Raw genomic sequence first — 25,345 nt, 5'->3', positions numbered from 1 at the left:
AACGCTAGTAAACAAGGATCTAGTGGGTGATAAAGGCAAACAGTAGGCAATTACTGGACAATTACTATGATTAAGCTTGACCTTTGACTCATGTCTCCCTTGTATAGCAGTCACAAAATCCTTGCAAAGTAAGTTAAGAAGAATTGTCTTTAAAGTATTTCAAAGCCTCTCTTTTGCTGTCTTCTGCCACCTCCTGCATCCTGTCTTTTGTCACTTTGTTCTATTAATGACAACAGTCCTCTAGTTAGTGTTCATGCTTGTAGTATTTTTCTCCTTCTCTCTTTTCCTGTACTGCCACATTAATCTTCTTTAAATACTGCTTTCATCTTGTCACTACCCTGCTCTGTAACTCTAAATAGCTCACTCTTTCCTCTGGTATGAAATTCAAAGTTATTTGCTAACTTGCATCATGACCCACTATTTGTCCCCAGACTAACTTTGTAAACATAGTTTTTACTTTTCCTATGGGTACACCAGCTGCTCCACCGAGGCTGACCATACTAAATTCTTCTCTATACTTCCTTGATCAGTATTTTCCCAGAATTGGCTAACCTGTGAGTGTTTACAGATTGTGGTTTGATACAGTTTATCAGGCATTTGTACAGAAATCAATGTTCTTCTTAAGAAGACCTTATTATTCTGATTTACCAGCAAGAAAAAGCATTATAGGCAGGTTAAGGAATCATAATAAGAAATCCAGGGTACACACCCAGATTTCCCCCCTCCCCTGGGCTTTCTTATCGTGCTTTGCTGGACTGTGTTTGACCCAGAATGTCTTTGTCTTTGTTGTATTAATCCACACCATTAAATTCTCTCCTTGGCCTAAGTGCTAGTTTCATTACAATTGCATGGAAAATATCTAACACTTTTTGCCTTCCTTGATTTTCTTCATCTTTGAAATGAAATACTAATAATCAATAACACCTTTACCATTGCATAATGAGCCAGTCTTCTTGCCACAGCTACTCTGGATAAATGCTCTATTTCATAACCCCTCCATAAATTGCAGTTTTTCTGGACATGAAGTGACCATATAACACATGCTTGCTGACAAGAATATTCGGCACTTAGCGTTTGAGTTATTGTGTTTTCTTGAGTCCAAATAGAAAATATAGGAAAGAATCAAGAGTAAAACTTAATTCTACTTAAAAATATTAACACAGTGTACAAGGGATGTGAGAAATATAACAAGAGAGATGTGCTGGTATGAACTAGAAAAATAAAAGTGGTTCTGGGACTGTGCTTCAGGGAATGGGATTCAAACATACAACTTAAAGTTACAGTAGACTCTGCTTCCTTGGGGTCAAAAGTCAAACAAGCTTATAAAATTTAGTGTCTATGAGATGAACAAATCAATTGCTCATGAGTAGTAAGTTTACGTTTGGTATGTAGTCCAGACAAAAACTTCTCCCCATAGATTCTCATTAAAAGGAAATTGGGTAAGGGAGTGAACAATATCCTTGCTAAAATAATTTATGGTGGGTACAATAAAGAATTCCATAGAAATCTTGCTTATAATGACCACAGTCTAGCCAGTGACATCATAGCAACATAATGAATCTCAGTCAGAAAGATTCTTCAGATGAGGGTTAGGACAGACATTGTGGTTAGCACCCTCAAGAAATTCACCCTGTGGAAAGCCTGAGAGACTAACTCTCAAAGAGGTTCTGATTCAAATCAACACTCCAGGGATCTGGGAGCTCCAATACAGTTACACAGGGAATGCATGCATCTAAAGGATCAGACAGGGGTTGCCTTGACTGCTGTATTTATTTTTCAGATATATGGAGATCTTTTCTTTGTAGCTAAGGGTCTATCTGAGTTTCAGTAGAAGATTGGCTCAAGCTAAAGTGGAATACTTAATGGGAATAACATGAGACCTAAGCCAGTGTGGCTGGACATAGCTCTTGTTTTGTCTTAGAATAGAATTTCTAGCCGAGAAAGTAAAACAAATGGGTGCCATAATAACAGAGTCAGAGCCAGAATGGTGGAGATATGGACTTTCCTTGATGAACTTAGAGGTAGGCTGGGATGCATCTTGTGTCTGGATTAGTGAGAATAGGGTGAAAATATGCCTTTGTGAGGTTTTGTTCTTATTGCCTCAGTAGTGATCTTCCATAGTTGGAACAAAATCACCTGTGTATTCTTGTTAACCTGCACATATACCTCCGGGCCCACTCAGAACCTCCTAAGTCAATGTCTACCAAGGGAGGGTCTTAGGCAGCTGTATGCTTAACAAATTTCCAACGTGCTTCTCCCGTAGTCTAAAATTTGACAGCCAATGGTTCAGGAACAAAATTGGCCAAACTTGAGTTGCAGATAGAAATATCTGCTCTTAGGCAGACTTGAAGCTGATATTGGACATAGAGAATTGATAGTGAGACCTCGGGGATTAGGCAACATTAAATTTTTATGAATTGGAATGAACAAATGACTTAGGACAAGTCATTGCATTAAGAAAGAGAGTTTTATAAGAGAAGTGCAGTCAGGGAAATTTAGAATTCCTCTTAATAATGGGAGAAGGTAAAAATTTAATGAAAGGGAGAATTTTAATATGAGTGAGCAATACATCCAGCCATTTACTTTCCTGTGAAGCAACTCTAAGAACATCTAGGAAGTTTTATTTTAGGAGCAGGGATATCTAGAGTGTCAGTACATGCAACTAGGGAAATAATAACCTTGGCCACAGAGGAAAACAGAACGAGAGATTGCAATAATAAGCACAGTGATTGGGCACTTAGACTCTAGAATATTCTCTTGCTTCTGGATTCATTTTGTCAGCAGGTAACACAAAAATTTCAGCACACACAGTGCATATTATATCTTAGATTTCATAGGTTATAAGGAACCGTGACAATTTTGTTTGTTGGGTACACTCAAAAAATAAGTGTTTTGACTGCCAGTGTGTGCAATTGTCTTTGACATGGAGGAGCTCAGCCCACGCTGCTTCTTGTTGTGTTATTTTTTCATTTGTTTGTTGTAGGGATCTTAACTAGAGAAAGGGAGGAATTTGGATTAAAGTTTGAACCAAAGCAATCAGGCAACTCCAATAATGAAAGGCTATCCAGGCTTTTGCAATAGGAAATCTATGCAATCCCACTGCTAATGCTATTCTCACTATAGGGTTTCATCGAGCCTATTTTATCAGCTCAGTGGGGTTTGATGCTTCTCTATTCTGAAGGAAAATGGAGAATTATCACAAGGGTAATGAAAAACACCTCTCCCACATTTATGGGGTGTTTTATACCAGTCTTGTATACCAGTTGCATTAGGTGAGTATAAATGTGAGAATAGCTTTCAAGGGAAATAGTTTCCTTTGTGATAATTTAAAATTCCTCAAAGAGTATGAAGTCAGGTGTGATGTTAATATTTTATGTCTTTGCTACCTGAAAGTTTCCTAAAGGTACTGATAGGTGAAGCACAGTAAAACTTCAGTTGAGCTTTGGAGTTACCTCTCTAGGGCCAGTAGTTTATTATGATTTGTTTTTCAAATGCTTTTTATTAATAAAAAAACTTTCTTGATATACCTCATTAATTTCTTCTGCCATTAGGCAGCAGAAAATTCTAATTAGTGTGCCTAGGCCTAGTGACTAGGCCAATTACCTTTTATTTCTTATTCCTCTTAATAACCATATTTTACCTTTTATAAATTAAATCTCTCTTTCACCAGTGGTGTTTCACATTTTATTTCTAGTTTCTGAAAATCTTAACCCAATGTTGCTTTTGGCAAACTCCATTAGTTCCATGCCATTAGCATTCCATTCTACAGCTCATCTCCAACCTGATTCTTCCAAAACTTTAAGACCTGTATTAAGTTCAAGGACGATTAATTCTACCACAGCATGTCACCTCCTGGAGGATATAGACTTGTAAAGAAATAATGTCAATGTCTTGCTAAAAGGGTAATAATAGAGATGCTTGAAGAAAGAAGCATATGTGAAAACAGTTCTGAGTTTGAATCTTAGAGCAGACTTCAACATGAAGACACTCATGTCAGAGAAAGAGACTTCCAAGGGTGGGGTTGTGAAAGAACAGAAGTTCCACCATGCTCAGAGACTAGTTGCAGTTCTATGCCCATAAAGTAGGGGTTGAAGGATAGAAGACAGCCAGAAATATGGAACCATATTGTCAAACCTCATATTTTGTATTAGTTGAGCTTGGACATTTTCCTATATCTATTGATATGGAGACCCTATTTTGAAAAGCATCTTGGAAAGATCACTCTAGAATTATACAAAATGATTTGGAGTTGGCTAGGAGATCAGTTAAGGGTTTATGGAAATAGTTCCAAGAATTCCTGAGAGAAACTACAAACTTGGGCTCAGTCCCTAGGACTGAGAAACAATTAGGCAGGAAAGATGAAATGAACTTGAAGATTGGCTACTTGAGGCAGAAGGGAGAAAGAGAACACAGTGAACCTGAGCTTCCTAATAGAGAGTTATATAGGCATATAGGAGAAGATGATTTGATTTTTAGGAATAAAAAGTATGTAAGTTCAGTTTGAGGATGATGTATATATCTGATTGTATAAATAGACATGTGTAGTATTAGGAAAAGAGGTAATTTAGCTTGGGAAGAAAATTTGACAAGAGATGTAGATTTCTGAGTATGGGGGTCTTCTTATTGGCCAGTATGAATTATGACTTTCAATGCTATTAATATACACTATTCATGTGGCTTCATTATATAGATGACTCATTTAGAGTTGTACTATAGGCCTGGGAAGGTGGCTCAGAGGTAGAACGCTTGCCTTGCATGCATGAGGCCCTGGGTTCGATTCCTCAGCACCACATAAGCAAAAAAGAAAAAAACTGGAAGTGGCGCTGTGGCTCAAGTGGTAGAGCGCTAGCCTTGAGCTGAAGAGCTGAGGGACAGCGTCCAGGTCCAGAGTTCAGGCCCCACGACCAGACCCCCAAAAAAAGAAAAGAAAAGAAATAGAGTTGTACTATAATAATTTGAAGGTTATTTTTATATCTACCTTGCCATGACAGCTCTTTTCTGTGCTGGACTTGTACTTCTGTATGTTTTTAGCCTAAATGAAACACAAGCCAGTTGAATTCTGTTTATTCAGTGTCACATATTGTCTATTCAACAAGGTGGAATGAACCAAACTTGAACTTTGGAGACAGGGATTGTTAGGGACAATATGATTGTAGCCCTCAAATCCCTTTTAAGTTAAAGTTAGCTATGTGACTAGCTTTTATCTCTGAAAAGGGAGGTAGATGGGCCATGCCATTTCCAGACAGAATATTCAAGAGTCAATTTGCAATTCACCACATTCTCTTTCACTGCTTCTGCAACCTTGGTGAGAAGGACCCTTGACAGCAGGTCCCGGAGTGGCTCAGATGAGCAGAGTTCCTCATGAGGCCCATGTTGGACACAGTGTGAGTGAGAAAATTTGCTACTTTGAGCCACCGAGATTGTTATTATTGTTCTCAAAGCATAAAAAGTCAATTTGATTAGTAGAGCTAACCATGTATGGGCCAATTTCTGCCTCTGTCACTAATTAACTAACTGTAAACAAGTTACACAACTTCAATGAGTCCCTGTTCTTCATTTGGAGGATAGAAATAGTAATATTGAATTTGTTAGAACTTAGTGAACATATAAAGGCAAAGCATATAAAGTAACTTCTAAATAGTAACTACTCACTACTTCACAATATCCTCCCATCCTTTTAGATATTCAATTTTAATATGTTAATTTACAATAAATCATGTTGTATTAATAAATACAATAAATTGTATTAATAAATACATAAATCTCTGTTGTATTAAGATATGCTCGTTGTATTAAGATATCTATGTGAGCAACAGCTAACTGAAGGCAAAAAGAAAGGAACAAAGACATGACTGGGCAATCATGTCAACACAGATCTCACAGATACTCGAGATATTAACGAACTATGGTTGCATAGATTTACAAAAGTAATTTACCTTGTAGTAAGTGTGAATTCTCATGTTATCCTTGATAAGATAAAAAATTTTTAAAAGGCGGTACCATATGAAAGGAATACTTTGTAAGACACCTTGTTAGGATCATTTATGACTTAATTATATACCATTCTTGGACATTTATAATCTCTTAGTGAGTGTTTGCCCTTTTATTTCAGACAAACTTATTCTGTGCATTTGGAGATAGAGGATAGTTTCTATATAGAATATATATTATATGTTATGTATATTCTGTATATTATATATTCTGTATATTATATAAATATATAATATAATATATTCTGTATACTACATTATATGTTATATAATATACATACATATGTATAATATATATAATACATATAATATACATTATAATATAATATGATATAACATATTAATAATATTAATAATAACAGAATAATAACATAACATAGTATAATACATATATAATATATATAATAATGTATACTATATTATATGTTATATAATATACAGAATATATTATATATTATATAATAACATTATAGATTATATAATATTCTGTATATATAATATTACATATTATATATATTCTATATTCTGTATATTATATAATCTATAAAGTTATACATAATATCATAATATTATACATAATATGATATGTATATTATGGATAATATAATATTATGTATATTATATATTATATATTATATACAGAATATATTATGTAATATAGATATACTATATAGAATATTCTTTATATTCTTTGCTTCTGGTGTAATCCTATGCCAAACCTCTATTACTCTGCAATCATAGAATTATCTTGCTCTCTTGGTATGATTACCTGCTAATGGACCCTTGTCTATAGCACAAAGTTTATGAAAGATTTCACCCATTTGAATATAAACTGAGAAACCTAAATTGTCTTAGAGAAAAGCATGTAAGATGCTTTTGATTTATTATAAAGATTCAACTCTTAGAAAATGAAGCATGATAGTAATTGCATCTAATATGTTCATTTTACAAAGTAAAAATTGATTGTGATTGTAGAAGAGCTGAAAACTTTGGAGTGAAGTAACCTAGGTAATATAAGAGTAATGGAACTAAAGAACAAGTGTGTTAATAAGATGAATATATTTCTAGCACAAAATCAAATAAAGTAGAAAGGATTACCTTCTGGGTTAGGTTTCTTAAAAAGCAAAGAATTGCTTCCTATGATGATCTGGTCTGAATATAAATCCTAAGTGTGATACAGGCTAGGAATATGTTTATGTTCTCCATTTAAATAGAGGTTTCAATAAATATATTGATAATATACTATGGAAGACAAGATAGATAATAGAAGCAGATGTACCATATTTGAGGGGATCTTTGTTTGGCCCTATATTCCAGGAGGGAAATTGTGTGGCCTAGTTCTGGAGCCTGACAAAGTTTAAACATGTCTTTGGCCTTCTATATATTTGTTTTCATGGCTTAGTGTCTCAGAGAAACAGATAGGCACATATTCACCAGATTCACAGATGACAAAATCATTTTCTTGGATATTTGTATACAAATATGCTGACATTATGAAATACTGATTCAAAAGAATTTTGCCTCTTTTTGGGGGAAACAAGCACAAACTTCTTTGCATAAAGGAAATTAGAGAGTGAAATACTCGGCGAATGTACCTTTTCTTTAAATTTTTCTCTCAGTTGAGGTGACAATAGTTGTTGCTTTTCCCTCAGACATCAAATCAATGGGGAGAAAGAAGAACATGTGTGCTGAAACACCCTGTTAATGCCCCTTCATCTTACCTATATGATGGCCTTCAGAAATGACAATTTCCTTCAAGTGGAGAGATTTAATTGGCAATTAAAGAAGCATCTTAGGTTTTTTTTAAGTAACTGTAACTTTATAATTTTACTTCCCTAGCATCTGTTCTATTCAAGCCAAGCCTACTGTGGTGATCTTCATCGAGACAATTCAGTGGTTTCCTAGCAACCAAGTTTCCCGTGGTTTCCTTGGTTATATGCAACGATATAACTCTTGTGGGCAACTTCAAAAGCACAGAAGAAAGCCCTCCCAAAGAAAGATTCCAAAAAAATTCAGGATTGTTACTTGCTGAGTGTCTATAAAGATGAAATTTCTACCAATGTGCATGAGTAATGATATTAGACAATCATATAGACATCGCAAAATAGAATCATATGTTAAATTACCTGTTTTTTTATGGTCTTTGTCATATATCTAATACTAATTTTTCACCTGAACTTGAAGTCTTTCTCCCATATCTTTTAATTGGCTACTATTTTTAGGCATATCTAGTAGGTTACTTATTTAGACAACAGAGTTGCATTTATTATAGAATAGGATAATAGGATTATAGGATACAATAAGATCATTTTGTTTTTTCTCATAAAAGGTATTTTAGAGACTTTACCATTGGTTCCTGGTAGAATCCATTAAATAGCTTTTAACCCAATTGCATCTACAAAAGCTGAAAAAAATGCTTAGGAACAGTTAACTTATTGGAATAAATTAAAATTGTTAGATACAATAAAATTAATAAGAACAATTAATTTTAAGGAACACTATTATTAACTGAACAATTTAATAGTAATAGTAATTATTAATTAAGCAAATAATTAAATTATTCGGGACAATTAAAATGTTAACAGTAATTATTGGTGAAAGATCTGGACATTAAGAACTATAAAACATTGATGAAAGAAACTGAAGGACACCAATAAATGAAACTCTCTTGAACTGGAATGCAGCTCAGTGTTTGAGAACTGGCAAAGCATTGAAAAGTCTTACAATGAGGTCCTTAATACATTTTGAACTGATGGTGGTACAAGGAGATCTATAAAGATATAGTTTCAGTTTTTGACATGTGGATATCCATTTTTGCCAGCACCATTTGTTGAAGGGACTCTCTTTCTTCCAATCTGTGTTTTTGGCTCCCTTGTCAAATATTAAATGACTGAAAGTCTCTGGTTTTATTTCTGGGTCTTTTATTCTGTTCCACCTTCCAGCCTGTTTTTATCTCAGTATCAAGCTATTTTCATTCTTTTTTTAAATTTTTTTTATTTTTTATTGTGAAAATACTGTACAGAGGGGTTACAATTACATGGGCAAGATAGTGAGTACATTTCTTATCAAGCAGTGTAGCCTCCTCCTTTGTTTACCCTTCACATCCCTTCCCATACTCCCCCCTCAGCAGTCCTCCCCCCCCCACCAAAGTTGTAAAGTTCATTTTCGACATGACAACTTGTACTTCTCATTGTTGCAACTGGTCCACCTTATTTAAATGACTTGTTTTTCCCCTTCCCCTCCACAAATTATACTGACATCAAATACAGTGAAAGCAGGGGTTATACTGTGGGGGAGGGATATACAAAGCAACAAAGAAATCATCTTATAAATGCGTTGGAGACAATCACATGAAAGAAAAAAAATTTTTGAATACATATCTTAGGGTTCATTTTCCTAACATCACCTTATCTGATCTTTTCTGCTTGACTCATACATATACTAGATATTGCAAATAAGGGAAACCATGGGACCTATGTTTCTTTGGGCTTGGCTTACTTCACTTAAGATAATTTTTTCCAAGTCTTTCCATTTCCTAACAAATGGGGCAATGTCATTCTTTCTGATGGAGGCATAGAATTCCATTGTGTATATATATATATACCACATTTTCTTGATCCATTCATCTACTGAGGGGCATCTGGGTTGGTTCCATAAACTCCCTAGCCATAAAAGAAATGCAAATCAAAACAACATTAAGATACCACCTCACCCCAGTTAGAATGGCAAAAATCAAGAACTCTAATAACAACAGATGCTGGAGGGGATGTGGACAGAAGGGAACCTTACTTCATTGTTGGTGGGATTGTAAACTTGTTCAACCACTTTGGAAAGTAGTATGGAGGTTCCTCAAAAGACTCCATATAGAGCTCCCCTATAACCCAGCAATCCCATTTTTGGGCATTTACCCAAATGTTTACAAACAAGACCACACTAAAGCTACCAGCACAACTATGTTTATTGCTGCATTATTTACTATAGCTGTTTTCATTTTTTTGGCTGTGTCATTGAGTTTGAAGTTGGAGATTGTTATTCCTCCAGCACTATTCTGCCTGCTAAAGATTGCTTTTGCTATTTGGGGTCGTTGTTGCTCCATATGAATTTTTGGATTACTTTCTCCATTTAATTGAAGAACGACGTTTGATTTTGATTTGTATTGCATTGAATCTATAGAAAGCTTTTGACAGTATTGTCAGTTTCACAATGTTAATTATTCCAATCCAGGAGCATGGAAATTATTTTCTTAAAGTCTTCTCTAATTTCCTTTTTAAATATTTGAATTTTTCACTATAGATGTCCTTCACATCTTTGGTTAATTCTTAAGGTTTTTTTTTTTTTTGAGGTTATAGCAAATGGAATTCTTTCCTGATTTCAGTCTCAATCTTCTTTTTTTTTAAATTAAATGAGTTTTTTTTATTGTGATATACTGTACAGAGGGGTTATAGTTACATGAACAAGGTAATGAGTACATTTCTTATCCAGCATTGTTGCCACCTCCTTTGTTTTTCCCCTACCATCTCGTCCCTCCCACCTCCTCAACTACCCCCTCTCCCCACCCCACCCTGCCTAAATTTTAAAGTTTGCTTTTCGACATATCGTCTGTACATCTCATTGTTGCAATGGGTCAATCTGTATCCCTATTTAAACATTTTGTTTTTCCCTTTGCCTCCCCAAATTATACCAACATCAAATACAGTGAAAACAGGTTATACGATGGGGGAGGGACATACAAAGCAACAAAAAAAAATCATGTGGTACCTTATAAATATGTTAGAAACAATAGCAAGGAAGAAAAAAACCACTTGTGTCTCTGTCTTGGGCTCATTTCGCTTAACATCATTTTATCTGAGCTTTTCTGCTTGTCCCAGACATATACTCGTTATTGCAAATAAGGAAAACCATGGGACATATGTTTCTTTGGGCCTGGCTTACTTCACTTAATAGAATTTTCTCCAAGTCTTTCCATTTCCTAACAAATGGGGTGATGTCATTCTTTCTGATGGAGGCATAGAATTCCATTGTGTATATATACCACATTTTCTTGATCCATTCATCTACTGAGGGGCATCTGAGTTGGTTCCATATCTTAGCTATGGTAAATAGTGCTGCAATAAACATAGTTGTGCTGGCAGCTTTAGTATGGTCTTGTTTGTGATCATCCTGGTAAATGCCCAAAAGTGAGATTGCTGGGTCATAGGGGAGCTCTATGTGGAGTCTTTTGAGGAACCTCCATACTACTTTCCAAAGTGGTTGAACAAGTTTACACTCCTACCAACAGTGCAGTAAGGTTCCCTTGTGTCCGCATTCCCTCCAGCATCTGTTGTTATTAGAGTTCTTGATTATAACCATTGTAACTGGGGTGAGATGGTATCTCAATGTTGTTTTGATTTGCATTTCTTTTATGGCTAGGGAGGTTGAGCATTTCTTTATGTGTCTGTTGGTCGTTCTTATTTTCTCTTCAGAGAAGTTTCTCCTTAAGTCTTCAGCACACTTATTTAACAGGCAGTTGTTTCTTTAAGGATTTGTTGTTAGGTATTTAATTTTTTGAGTTCCAAGTATATTTTAGATATGAGACCCTTGTCTGTTGTATGTCAATCTTCTTGTTTATATACAGAAAAGCTACTGATTTTGTGAATTAATTTTATACTCTGTTATTACAAAAATTTTGAATCAGCTCCAGTAGCATGGGTAAGAGTCTGTAGAGTCTTTTAAGTACACGATTATGTCGTCTGCAAAAAGGAAGTTTTTCTTCTTCCTTCCTTACTTGGATCCCAGTTATATTTTTCTCTTACCTCATTGCTCTTGCTAAGAATTCAAGGACTATATTAAAGAAGAGTGGAGCTAGTGGACATCCTTAATTTGTTCTTGATTTTATAGGGAATGATTTTACTTTTTCACCATTAAGAACAATGTTGACCTTTTGTACAACTACTTAGATTAAAAATAAATAAAAAGGAATAACATACTGTTGTAAAAAAGAAAAAGAATAATATTGGCAATAGGTTTGCCATATGTACCCTTTATTATAATGAGGAATATTATTCTTAGCATCTCCAGAGCTTTTATCATAAAGGGGTATTGGATTGAATCATATGCTTTTTCTGTGTCTATTGGGATGACCATGTGACTCTTGACCATAGTTCTGTTGATTTGTTGTATTACATTTGCTGATTTACATATGGCAAACCAGCTTTACATCCCTATGATGAATCCTTTTTTGATCATATTATGTGATTTGGGGGGGGTTAGTTATTAAATTGGTTGGCAAGAATTTTTCTTGTGAGAAGTTTTGCATCTATGTTCACTGAAGAGAGGTCCTATCTGACTTTGTGATGAGTGTAATGCTGGCTTTTGGTAGCTATCCTTCCCTTTCTATTTCATTAAAGAGTTTGAGGAGTATTGATGTTTGTTTTCCTCTGAAGGCTTTATAGAAATTGGCTATAAATCCATTAGATATGGGCTTTTTTTTTTGATGGGAGGTCTTTTCTTGCCATTTCAATTTAAATGCTTGTTATCAGTCTATTTATATCATATTGGCTCTTTACTTATATTGATGGTCTCTAGATTCTTCAATTTATTGGCATAAAAGTTTGCAAAATATTCTCTTATAGTATTCTGGACTTGACTTCTTTCTGTTGTGATGTTCCCATTTTTGTCTCTAATTTTAGTATTTCAATGATTTCTCTTTTGCTAGTCTTCTTTGCTTAAAGGCCTGCCATTTTTGTTAATTCTTTCAAAGAATCAACTTTTTGTTCTATTGATATTTTATATGGATTTTTAGTCTCTAATTTGTTTATTTCCAATCAATATTTTATTTCTTTCCATCTACTGGTTTTGTGTTTGGATTCTTGTTTTTCTAGAAGCTTGAGGTATATCATTAAAGTATTGCATTCTCTCTAATTTGTTTATGTAGGCACTCAGATATAAACTTTCCTTTGAGTACTGCCTTTGCTTTGTCTCAGAGGAGCTGATATTTTGTATGTTCATTTATATTGAATTCCAGAAACATTTAAATTTCCCTTCTTATCTTTTCAATGATCCACCAATCATCCAGCAATGTATTGTTCAGTTTGCATGAGTTTGAGTATTTTCTATGATGGCTTTCGTTGCTGATCTCTAATTTTATTCTACTGTGTTCTGACAGGATACAGGGAGTAGCTTCAACTTTCTTGTACTTTCAGAGATTTTCTTTGTGACCTATGATATGGTCTATATTGGAGAATGTTTCATGGGCTGCTGAGAAGAATGTATATTGTGAAACTAACTTGCAAAAGATTCTGTAGGTCTAGTTGGTCAATGCAGTTATTTAGCTCTGAGCTTTCTTTGCTAAGTTTTTGCCTGAATAATCTATCCAGAGGTGACAGTGATGTGTTAAGGTCATCAACAATCAGTATGTTTGGTTCTATATATATATTTTTAGGTCAGGTAGTATTCATTTGCTGAAGTGCATAGATACTGAAAATTGTTATGTTCTCCTGATGTGAGTTCCATTTATTAATTTGTACTGTCCTTCTTTGTCTCTTCTTACTAATTGTAATTTGAAGTCAGTCCTATCTGAAATTAGTATTTCTACTCCAGCTTGTTTACAGAGGTAGTTTGCTTGAAAGACTTTGTTCCAGCCTTTCACCTCAAATAGATATTTGTTTTTGTCAGTGAATTATCTCTTGTAGGTAGCAGATGGATAGGTTTGACTTTTGATCCAACCAGCTACTCTAAGTCTTAGGTAAGAGAATTGAACTGATTGATATTGTTAAAACTCAGAGCTATGTAATAGCTCCTGTCATGTTAACCCCTCACCTTTTAGGAGTTGTGTCTTTTCTATTCTTACTATCTGCTCATATATCTATATGCTCATCTGATAGGGTTTATTTTCTCTGCCTAATCTAAGTTCATGTTGATTTTCTAAATGTAGTATATCTTTTTTTTATTGTGAACATACTGTACAGAGGGGTTACAATTACATGGGCAAGATAATGAGTACATTTCTTATTAAGCGTGACCCTCGAGGCTGAATGTAGTATATCTTTGAGTATTTTTATTTTTGTGTTGGTTTGGTGGTGATAAATTATTTTAATTTTTGTTTAATATGGAATGTTTTTATTTGCCCTTGAATTATGAATGGAAGTTGACTGGATACAGTATTCTTGCTTGATAATTGTTCACATTCAATGCTTAGTATATATCATGCAAACCCTCTTTGACTTTTGGATTTCAGCTAAGAAATCTGCAGTTACTCTGATTAATTTTCTTTTTAGGTAATTAGTCTTTTCTCTCTGAGAGTTTTAAATATCCTCTCCTTGTTTACTGCTAAACCACTTTAAATAACAATATGATGGTAGGAGATTATTGTCTGGTCTAGTCTGTTGGGTGTTCTAAAGGCCTCTTGTACTTGGGTGGCCTGAAGACCAATGGAACAGAATAGAAGACTCAGAAACCATGGGGCTACCGCCATTTAATATTTGATAAAAGAGCCAAGGCTGAAAGAAAGGCAGCCTCTTCAACAAATGGTATTGGCAAAATTGGATAGCCACATGTAAAAACCTAAAACCAGACCCTTATATATCACCTTCCACAAGCATCAATTCAAAATAAAACCACAACCTCTGTGTAAGACCTGAACAATGGAGCTATTACAGGACAGAGTAGGGAAAATATTAAGGCTCTTGGGCACAAGTAGAAACTTTCTGAATAAAAATTCAGAGGCACAGCAAATCAATGAAAGATTTGGTAAGATTATATAAAACTAAAAGTGTTTCTACATAGTAAAGGTCATAGCCAACAAGGTAGAAAGACAGCCTACAGAATGGGAGAATATTTTTGCCAGCAACACATCAGACAATGACCTAATATCCAGAATGTACAGAGAACTGAAAAAAAAAGAGTTTTAAATTCCAACTTTTTATTTGTACCCTGCAGTTGTGTGAAACAGGTTTTATTGTGACATTTCCATATATGCATACAATATATCCAATCAAACTCACTCCTCTATTTAAGGTCCCTAGTCACTCCTCCCTCCTTCTTAAAACAATTTCAGCAGGTTTCATTATTCTATTTTAAGAATAGTCTTTATGTTTTGATTATGGGATTTTATCATCATATCTAGAAAAAAATGTATCTACCTATTCTTCTTTTAAATGTTATTGAAAGTTAGCTCCAATTAGGGTAAGTTCTGTTAAACAGAAATAATCTTTTATTCAGCATATGTGCAAAATTGGGATTAATTTTGCTTTTTAGCTAGTGAAATGAGCAGTATTGTTGCATGTAGATCATCTGGTGTTTTGGAAAATTGACATGGAGGCTTTTATTCGTGCATTTTGGATATCTGATAAAAATCTAAAATCCAAGATGGTAGGGGATTTTTCTCCTAAAATTAAATCAAATGCATCTCTTTTCTTAAATTTTGCTTTGAGGAAGTGGAGTTGTGGTTCAAAGTGGTAGAGTACTAGAGCACTAGCCTTGAGCACAAAAGCCCAGGGATATAACCCAGGCCCTGAGTTCAAGCCTCATGACTGATAAAAAATAAAGTAAAATAAAATTTGCCTTGACCTCCATATTTGCTTTATTATTTGAAACTAGAAAATAATTTTATTATTAGAATAAAGCACAAATAGGAGACATCTGCATGGTCATTTAGCTGGGTTTCTTCAACTTACAGATGCAAAACCAAATGTATTGTCTTAAAGTGTAGAACATGAATTTTCAAAGACACTGAATTAATGACTGTCAGGACCAAAAAGTCAGAAACCCTTCATTCAATTTATGCACAGAGTAAGCACCTTTGACTGCATACACTTTAGATATCATGCCTCAAGTATTGTCTTAGAAGTTAAAATTTCCTCTTGGAGGTAAATTTACCAGAGAATACAATATAATCTTCTTTTTCAAGACATTAATTCCATAAATGGAAGGATCCTATGGTGCTTTATGAAACTAATAAGGTTTACAAGTGTCAAATTGAAGCTTATTAGAAACAATTGAGTTAAATCACTGTGTGTCCCTAATAACATTTAGCTTATTGTGGGATTGTACAGTAAACATGTTTGTAAATTGATGAGATAGTTGAAAAACATCATCATCGGCTCTGAAAGAACCATCAGGAATCATCACAGAAGGTTAAAGTCAGTGCTGCTGCTGTTGAGAGCAAGGACTAAGAAATCTTACTCTATTCCATGTGAGCTTCTTGATAGAGCCTCATCTCCCTGGATACCGTTAGGAAGTTCAAGTATCCAAGAAATATGTGATGAATATCTCTCCAAAGCATCGAACTTTCCAAGTTTTGTCCTTTCCTGGCTTCAGGTTTCTTTCCTCTTTTATAGCTTGAATTTCTGATGTGAAGCTAGCATACCTGCCATCAAAAAATGACCTTAGGCTTCCTCCTTTACTGAAGTTGGACAACTTTCCATATGCATTAATAGTGTTAGAGTAGACAACAACCTGGTATAAGGCTCTAAAAAAGAAAGTTGGCTTTTCTCATGAAGATCATGGAAAATTTAACCTTACTTGATTTCAGCATGGTACTAACTCACAAGGAAAAAAAAACAGAAATAGGTGCAAATAATATAATTCTGTAATATTCAGCTGGTGTGATCACCATTATGTACAAAGAATTGGCTACCAATATTTTCCTCTTTCTCCATTCAATCATCAGAACATTTGGGGCTTCCATGTAGTCTCTGAGTAAAATTCAAATTACAAAATCTGTTTATACGACTTTCTAGGAAATAGGAAATGGCAGGCTACCCACAAAAATCATATAAGAACATACCAAATACATATACATTAAATTAAGATTGACAGGCATAATTCATTGTAATGTTTACTTGAAATGTGAAATGCACATTTCAACTTGTCTTGTTGATGTTGTTTACTTATTAGAAAAGATGATGTTTGATGGGTTGACTATTTACACTTGAAATTATTTTCACCTGTTTATATATAATTTTGGATGAAGAAAAAAATTACATCCATCAGGATGAGCATGTCAGCCTCCTGACTGCAGGAAATAACATATTGTCATGCAGATGTACTCATTTCCAGGCAGAAAACCAAGATATAGCTTAGTATTTTTCCCTTTATGAACTTTCATGTTTCTAAACCTTTTATGAAATAGATAAAGCAACACTTTCTAAAGACAAATATGCTACAATAGCATGTAGAACTGTTCTGTTGCCAGAAAACAACCATTCTCAGATGTGTAACTATCTACTTGAGACAATAAAACCTGTTTTCCAGATCTATTGTTGTGAATAAATGTTAGTATAAATAATTTCATGATAAACTAGATAAACATGATAAAAAACTAGAGTTTGTGATGTTTATTTGGATTTTTAAAAAAGATTCACTTACACTAATTGACAAATATTATATATATATATATATATTTATGATGTACAATAAGACAAAACCTAGATGGAGTTCAAGCCCAAGTAAAGGGGGAAAAATCTATTATCAGCAATTTTTTTTAATAATAGATTGATCTCCCTCAACTTATTCCTCCTGTTCAATTAAAATTTTGTATCCTTTGACCACCATCTTTCTAATCCCTCTTCCTCTTCACCATAAGAATCCTTTTATTAGTTTTGCTCCTACAGATTCCACATATAAATGAGATTGTATCATACTGCTTTTCTGTATGTGACTTATTTCACTTAACATAATGTCTTTCAAGTTTATTAAAATGGGCTAAAACCTGGAGCCAAATAAACTAAAGACCTCAATGAAAGCCCTGAAGCTCTAAAACTGCCAGAAGAAAACAGAAGAAACGTCATATTTTCTGCAAAGATATATTGAAATGGATGCTGTGACCATCGGAAGCCAAAGCAAGGCTAGACAAATGGGACTGCTTCAAACTAACAAGTTTATGTGCAGCAAAAGTAGCAATTGACAGAATGAAAGGACAGCTGCAAAATAGAAGACAATGTTTGTGAGCATACATCTGATAGGTGGTTAATACATAAAGCATGAAGAACTGAAACTACTCACTAGTCAGAAAACAGCCTGATTTTTAAAATGGGCAAAGGACATAAAAGACATTTTTCAATATACATATAATGGCTGGAATGCTCAAGGTAATCGACCACCAGAGGAATATAACTTTGTTGTTTTATTAATGATGCATGGTGTCAGTATATATCTATTAGTACAGATTGTCTAATATCCAGAATATTCAACTTCTACTTATGTAACTCTGCTGAATTATTTTGATTCAGTTGGTTCATCAAATTAAAAAATGATTTGACATTATTCCCTAACAAAATTAGCTTGCCCAATTCCTACTTTTTGAGTGAATGTAAGTCAATCCATTGGTCATGTAGAAAATCTCTGATCCTATGCCATCAGCCCCATTCCATTAGGCTCTTAATCAAATATCTTTTTGCCCATTGTTTTGACTGTTGATGACAGATAAAAGGAGGAAAAATCTGTATAAACTGAAATAAGCATGATATTTAAATATCCCTTGCTAATCATTGTACTTGATCATTAAGAGATAAGCAATTAATGCATAGTAATTAGGACATAGTGTCTGTGAAACTGTTTTATATGTCTGGGTAGGAATATATGAAAAATAGAACAACAGATGTCTTGGGAAACTTTTATAAATCCTTTTTATCTCTTATAATTCCTTTATAAAATTACGTGAGAATAGAAGATGCCATTGGTAATAAGATTATTTTTGAGTGAGGTTAATATCCTATTGGTAAAGTAAAAAAGTCATACTTCTTTTTTTATTAGGATTTATAAATGTAGCAAGCAAGTTATTGTGAAAATACCATAGATGTGTACAACATACTTTAAACAAGTTCACCTCCTCTATTATATTCCTTTACCTTCCTCTTTTAATAAACAATTTTTGGTGTATTTTATTCTCTCTATATATAACCTATGATATACAGTATTTACAAAAGTCAGGTATCATGGTTCCTAGCAAACAGTATTAAAGCTTAATGGCTCAACACATAAGCTCTAAAGTATATACTTTGAAACTTTTACCCCTCCAGTAACCACCCCTTCTCTCCTCCTACTCTTTTTTTTTGATAAAAGATTTGTTTTTTTTTAAATTGTGAAAATACTGTACAGAGGGGTTACAATTACATGGGCAGGATAATGCATACATTTCTTATCAAGCATTGTAGCCTCCTCCTGTTTCCCCTTCCCATCCCTTCCCATCCTCCCCCTGTCCCCCACCCAATCCAACTCCCCCCCCCACCAAAGTTGTAAAGTTCCTTTCAACATAACGACTTGTATGTATCATTGTTGCAATGGGTCCACCTGTATCCCTATAAACGATTTGTTTTTTCCCTTCCCCTCCACAAATTATACCAACATCAAATACAGTGAAAGCAGGGGTTATACCATGGGGGAGGGACATACAAAGCAACAAAGAAATCATCTTATAAATATGATAGAAACAATAGCAAGAAAGAAAAACCATTTGAGTCCTTATCTTGGGGTTCATTTGCCTAACTCATCTGACCATTTTGGCTTGTCTCAGACATAACTAGTTATTGCAAATAAGGAAAACCATGGGACATATGTTTCTTTGGGCCTGGCTTACTTCACTTAATAGAATTTTCTCCAAGTCTTTTCATTTCCTAACAAATGGGGCAATGTCATTCTTTCTGATGGAGTCATAAAATTCCATTGTGTATATATACCATATTTTCTTAACCTATTCATCTACTGAGGGGCATCTGGGTTGGTTCCATATCTTAGCTATGGTAAATACTGCTGCAATGAACATAGTCGTGCTGGTAGCTTTAGTGTGGTCTTGTTTGTGAACATTTGAGTAAATGCTCAAAAGTGGGATTGCTGGGTCAGAGGGGAGCTCTATGTGGAGTCTTTTGAGGAACCTCCATACTGCTTTCCAAAATGGTTGAACAAGTTTACACTCCCACCAACAATGCAGTAAGGTTCCCTTCTGTCCACATCTCCTCCAGCATCTGTTGTTATTAGAGTTCTTGATTATAGCCATTCTAACTGGTATGAGGTGGTATCTCCATGCATTTCTTTTATGGCTAGGGAGGTTGAGCATTTCTTCATGTGTCTATTGGCCACCCTTCTTTCTTCTTCAGAGAAGTTTCTCTTTAAGTCTTTAGCCCACTTATTTATTGGGCAGTTGTTTCTTCGAATTTTTGTTGTTGGGGAATTTAATTTTTTGAGTTCCAGGTATATTTTAGGTATGAGACCCTTGTCCATTATATGGCTAGTGAAGATCTTCTCCCAATCCGTGGGCTTTCTATTGATCTTGCTAGCTATGTCCTTTGCCATGCAGAAGCTCTGCAATTTTATGCAATCCAATTTGTCCAAACTTTCTTTGATTTCTTGTGTTTCTGGGTCTCTATTAAGAAAAATTGGGCCTGTGCCAAGGAGACCTAGAGTTTCTCCTATTTCATCCTATAATGTTTTCAGAGTGTCTGCTTTGATCCCGAGGTCTTTGATCCTTTGGAGTTGATTCTAGTGCAGGGTGATATATAGGGATCTAACTTTAGTTTTCTACATGTAGTTAACCAATTTTGCCAGCACCATTTACTGAAGAGGCTGTTTTTCTTCCATTCTATTTTTTTTAACTCCCTTATTGAAGATTAGATGGCTATAGGTCTTTAGGTTCATTTCTAGGTTTTCAATTCTATTCCATTGGTCCTGACATCTGTTCTTGTGCCAGTACCAAGCTGTTTTGATTACAATGGCTTTGTAGTAGAGTTTGAAATTTGGCATTGATATTCCTCCAGCACTGTTCTTTCTGTTGAGGATCGTTTTTGCTCTTCAGGGTCTTTTATTGTTCCATATGAATTTTTGGATTGCCTCTTCTATTTCCTTAAAGAATGAGGTTGGAATGTTGATAGGTATCGCATTGAATTTGTAGATAGCCTTGGGAAGTATTGCCATTTTCAGGATGTTGATCTTTCCAATCCAGGAGCATGGGAGTTTTTGTCACTTTCTAAGTTCTGTTTTGATTTCCTTTTTCAAGTTTTTAAAGTTTTCATCATAGTGGTCCTTCACTTTTTTAAAGTTAATTCCTAGGTATTTTATTTTTTGTGTGGCTATTACGAATGGAGTTGCTTTCCTAATTTCAGCCACACTTTTCTCATTGTTGACAGACAGAAAAGCCATTGATTTTTGACGGTTAATTTTATACCCTGCTAGTTTGCCAAAGTTTTGAATCAGCTTGAGTAATTTCTCTCCTCCTACTCTTAACCATTCTCCCTCCACTGTTCTCCTTTTGTACTCATGTCTCATTATTATTTTTATTATTGTCATTTTAGAGCTGTATTCTGCAGATAAGTAGTAACATGATATATTGTAGGTTTGAGCTTGGCTTTTTTCACTCTTTGATGATCTCCAGTTTTATCCATTTTCCCGAATATGACATAATTTAATTTACTTTATGGCTGAATACTCTCTTAGCACATTTTCTTTATTGATTCATAAGTTGGTTGATTCCACAGCTGGGCTCTTGTGAATAGTGCTACAATAAATATCAGTATAAAAGTATCTTTCTTCTATTTCCTGTATATATACTTAAGATATATGCTCAGGAATAATACATTAATATCATAAGTTATGCCCATTTTTGGCTTTTTCAAGAACGATAGTGGTTGCACTAGTATAAATCCTTACCAATTGTGTACACACACACACACACACACACACACACACACACACACACACACACACACATACATACATGCTATATCCTTGCCCACATTTGTTCTTTTGTTTCTTGATGGAAATGCAAAATTTAGCAATACTCGTAGATTAAAAATTTGGTGACATTAGGACAGGAGTCATAGATTCAAAATTTTCTAGTTTGTCTGGTTGCAGAAAGACCATATAATTGATTGTGAGTACTTTACAATGGAAATATTAGTCTTAACATGAATTTCCAGAACTGCAACTGAGTTCAGGTCCCTATAAACCTGACTGTTTTAGCAATAAGTTTGAAACCTTCACAAATGCAGAAAAATACTGGGTCTAATTTTGAAACCATTACTTAATCTCTCTATTTTCAATATTAATACAATCTGCTTAAAATTTAAGATAAAACTAACCAATGAATACAATCAAAATAGCAACTTTAATGACATTTCTAAGGATGAAACAATGAAGTAGATATGTCTAAAGAAAATGGAGCTTGTCATTGACTCTCTACTTGTAACTTAGGCAACCTTAAATAGATTAGGGCAGTCCCAGTGTCAATGTGCCTAGCTTTTGGAGTCCACCCTCAGAGAGAGTAGAAGAGGGCAGTGCATAAACAGATTTCACCAATGTATCTGCTACTTAACCAACTCATTTTATACAAAAGGCAGGTAGCATGGTTCCTTAGCATGCAGCAAAACAAGTATTAAACTTTAATGATTAAACACATGGGCTCTAAGGTCAACTATTTAGATTTTCATATCATGTACACAATTTCAGCTGGTTAAATTTGAGAACATCATTTAACTTCTCTGAGGCTTGCAAGATAAATAATAGTATCTGGTTTATATAGTTGGCAAGAAAACAAATGAATGGGAGTATACAGAAAGCAACAGTTAGTATGTATTAAGGCCTCAATTGACTTATAACATTTCTCAAATGATCTATAAACTATTCCTACTACAAGTATAATTCACACAATGATGACAAGTCTTCATCTTATCACTCCTACTAGGACTAGTGCTAGATCACCTATTTTGGTACAAACAGGCTTAGAAGTGGCACTGAGTCTGGAAGAGTGGGGTTGGATAACTCATCTACTGACTCATAGAACTAATTGAGAAGTGCAAACGTTTACCTTGTAACACCCATGAAGCAAATGTGTACAAACAGATTATCATGGTTATTAAACTACCTGATAAAGTGACATTATTAACTTCATCAATCATTTATCAGTAAACAGCAAAAGATAACAGCAAAAGCCTGGAAATATGAATATACATATTTAGCTTGGGCCTCGGATACCATAGCTGAGGTTATTTTATTCATAGGCTTAAGAAACACCAAATTCTTACCAATAAGTATAACCCCTGCTTTCACTATATTTGATGTCAGTATAACTTGTGGAGGAGATGGGGAAAAACCAGTTGTTTAAGGATACAGGTGGGCCTGTTGCAACAATGAGAAGTACAAGTTGTCATGTTGAAAACGAGCTTTACAACGTCGGTGCGGGGGGGGGGGGGTGGGACGGGGGGAAGGAGAAGGATTGGGATGGGGGGAGGGGGGAGGCTGGGAAGGGATGTGAAGGGTAAACAAAGGAGGAGGCTGCAATGCTTGGTAAGAAATGTACGCATTATCCTGCCCATGTAATTGTAACTCCTCTGTACAGTATGTTCACAAATAAAATAAAATTAAATTAAAAAAAAAAAAGAAATGACCTAAGCCCCTAAAAACCTTTATATGACATACACTTTAGATTTCTAATGGTTATTTTACAAACTTTAAAACAATTGATGCCTATTTCTTTTTTTGTGGTAAAATATGCTTGCATACCATAAATTTACCATTTATTTACCATTTTATCCATTTGAAGCATATAGTTCAGTAGAACTAAGGACATTACCTGATTGTGTAGCTATCATCACAAGCGACTGAAACTTGACTTCATTTCCCATGAAAACCACAATTCTGTCTGTGCCTATGCACAGACTGGCTATTCTCCAGGTACTTTATACAGATAAAGCATTGTATTTTATATTACATAGTATTAGAATATAATATTTGTCTTTTATTTTTAGTTTATTTCACTTTTCATATCCTCAAGATTCAGCCTCATAGCATTATCAAAAATTTATTTTTTCAAAGTTGAAAATATTCAGTTGCTTATATAAGAATATGTAAATAAATAAACACAATTTTCTATAGATACATAAGTATTAATAAAATCAGTTCATTCATCTTTTGATAGACATTAGTTTTTTATACATTTTTACTTTCATATATAATACTTCTATGAACACAAGTATACTCATAATTATTTTTTAAACTTGAGCTATTTAAAAAATTGCTTCCTTGATTATTCACACTGGTATATGTATTTATCAGCTTTGCACTATAGTAACTAAATATCTAAGTTAATCAATATAAAAAGAGGAAAGGTTTACTCTGCTTACTTGTTTAGGATTTTCAGTCCAAGGTCAGTTTGTTTTGTTGCTTTGGGACCTCTAGTAAGCTAAGCACAGGACAGAGGATCTATTTACCTCATGGCAGCCAGGAAGCAAAGGAGAAAGGTGCCATAGTCTTGACATCCTTATTCAGGACACATTGCCAGTCAGTTAACTTCCTTCCATCTGGTTCCACACCATAAAATTTCCAATACTATCCAACTGTACCATAGACTGGAGAAGAAGCTTTAACACATGGGCCTTTCTGGAGCCATAGCAGTAAATATTTTCTATATCTCACTGATGCCATCTTAGAAATGGTAGTCATTAAACTTCATTGTCATCGCCCTAAAATACTTATTAAACACAGATTACTGGGGCTGACTCTAGAGTTCTCTATCCAATAAGCCTGAAAATTTGGTACTGTATTTTCCACTAATATGGTCACTTTGCTCAAGGAACTTTCTCTCTCCTCATCTACAATCTTAAGAGGGTACATTAATATGCTTGAACTGAAATGTAAAAATTGTATGTATAGAATATATGTGTTAGGAAACCAACTAAAACAAGTTGATGATCTCAGTTAAGGAGCATTTGATGAGATTTGTACTGAAACTTATTTACAAACGTACATAAAGGAAGCCCTAAAAGATAGTTTGCCTGCCAGAATAATAAGTGGTAATAGCATTACTGTTCCTATGTCTAAAGAGAAGGAAGGCAAAAGCTATACACAAAGCTAAACCAGAGAATCATATTACATATCAGATGAGCCTTTCAGTTGGTCCATGATGACTCCTTGGGAAGGAGACCCGAATGTCTCTCTCATTCTGTCCCACTCATCATTGGCTTACGTAGGAAAAAGAGAGTCAAGTGATGTTACTTTAATATACAAGTGATTTCTAGCACAGAGCAGTCTTGTGAAAGCTCTGAGTACATGGGGAGGGATCAAACAGCACTTCTGGCACTATGGAGAGTAAGAATAAGTTTATTTGGTGCTTTAAAATTTTATCATAGTAAGATTTTAAAATATAGCTAACATTTTTCTTTGCCATTAGCCAGTCTTAAAATATCTCAAATCATGGGGATTTTTGGTTGGCTTTTTTTTTTTTTTTGCCTTTTCAACCCAATGTGACCATAATTTTTGGTGTCTAACAGATGTTCATTAGTCATATTTGTTGTAGTCTGGGGCCTTGTTTATACAATGATGTGCTGATGTGTGCATGTGTCACTTTCATAGAGATTGTGGTTTGGAGAAGAAAGGCATGGTTCTATACT

General features: G+C 34.5%; 1 protein-coding gene and 1 long non-coding RNA gene across 7 annotated transcripts in view; one reads left to right on the top strand and one right to left on the bottom strand.

Annotated features, from left to right (window-relative positions):
* LOC138829469 (uncharacterized) overlaps positions 1-7,857 on the bottom strand; it is a 32,954-nt gene extending 25,097 nt beyond the window's left edge. The window contains exon 1 of the long non-coding RNA XR_011372612.1: positions 7,712-7,857. This is a non-coding gene — a long non-coding RNA (uncharacterized lncRNA). The remainder of the gene's footprint in view (positions 1-7,711) is intronic.
* Pde4b (phosphodiesterase 4B) overlaps positions 1-25,345 on the top strand; it is a 522,330-nt gene that overhangs the window by 252,479 nt on the left and 244,506 nt on the right. The gene's annotated exons all lie outside the window — the stretch shown is intronic.

This window comes from Dipodomys merriami, unplaced genomic scaffold (assembly GCF_024711535.1).
Source record: "Dipodomys merriami isolate MVZ:Mamm:240054 unplaced genomic scaffold, mDipMer1.0.p SCAF_172, whole genome shotgun sequence".
NCBI lineage: Eukaryota > Metazoa > Chordata > Mammalia > Rodentia > Heteromyidae > Dipodomys > Dipodomys merriami.
The sequence above is the reverse complement of the archived record's forward strand: the minus strand, read 5'-3'. Positions and strand labels throughout refer to the sequence as shown.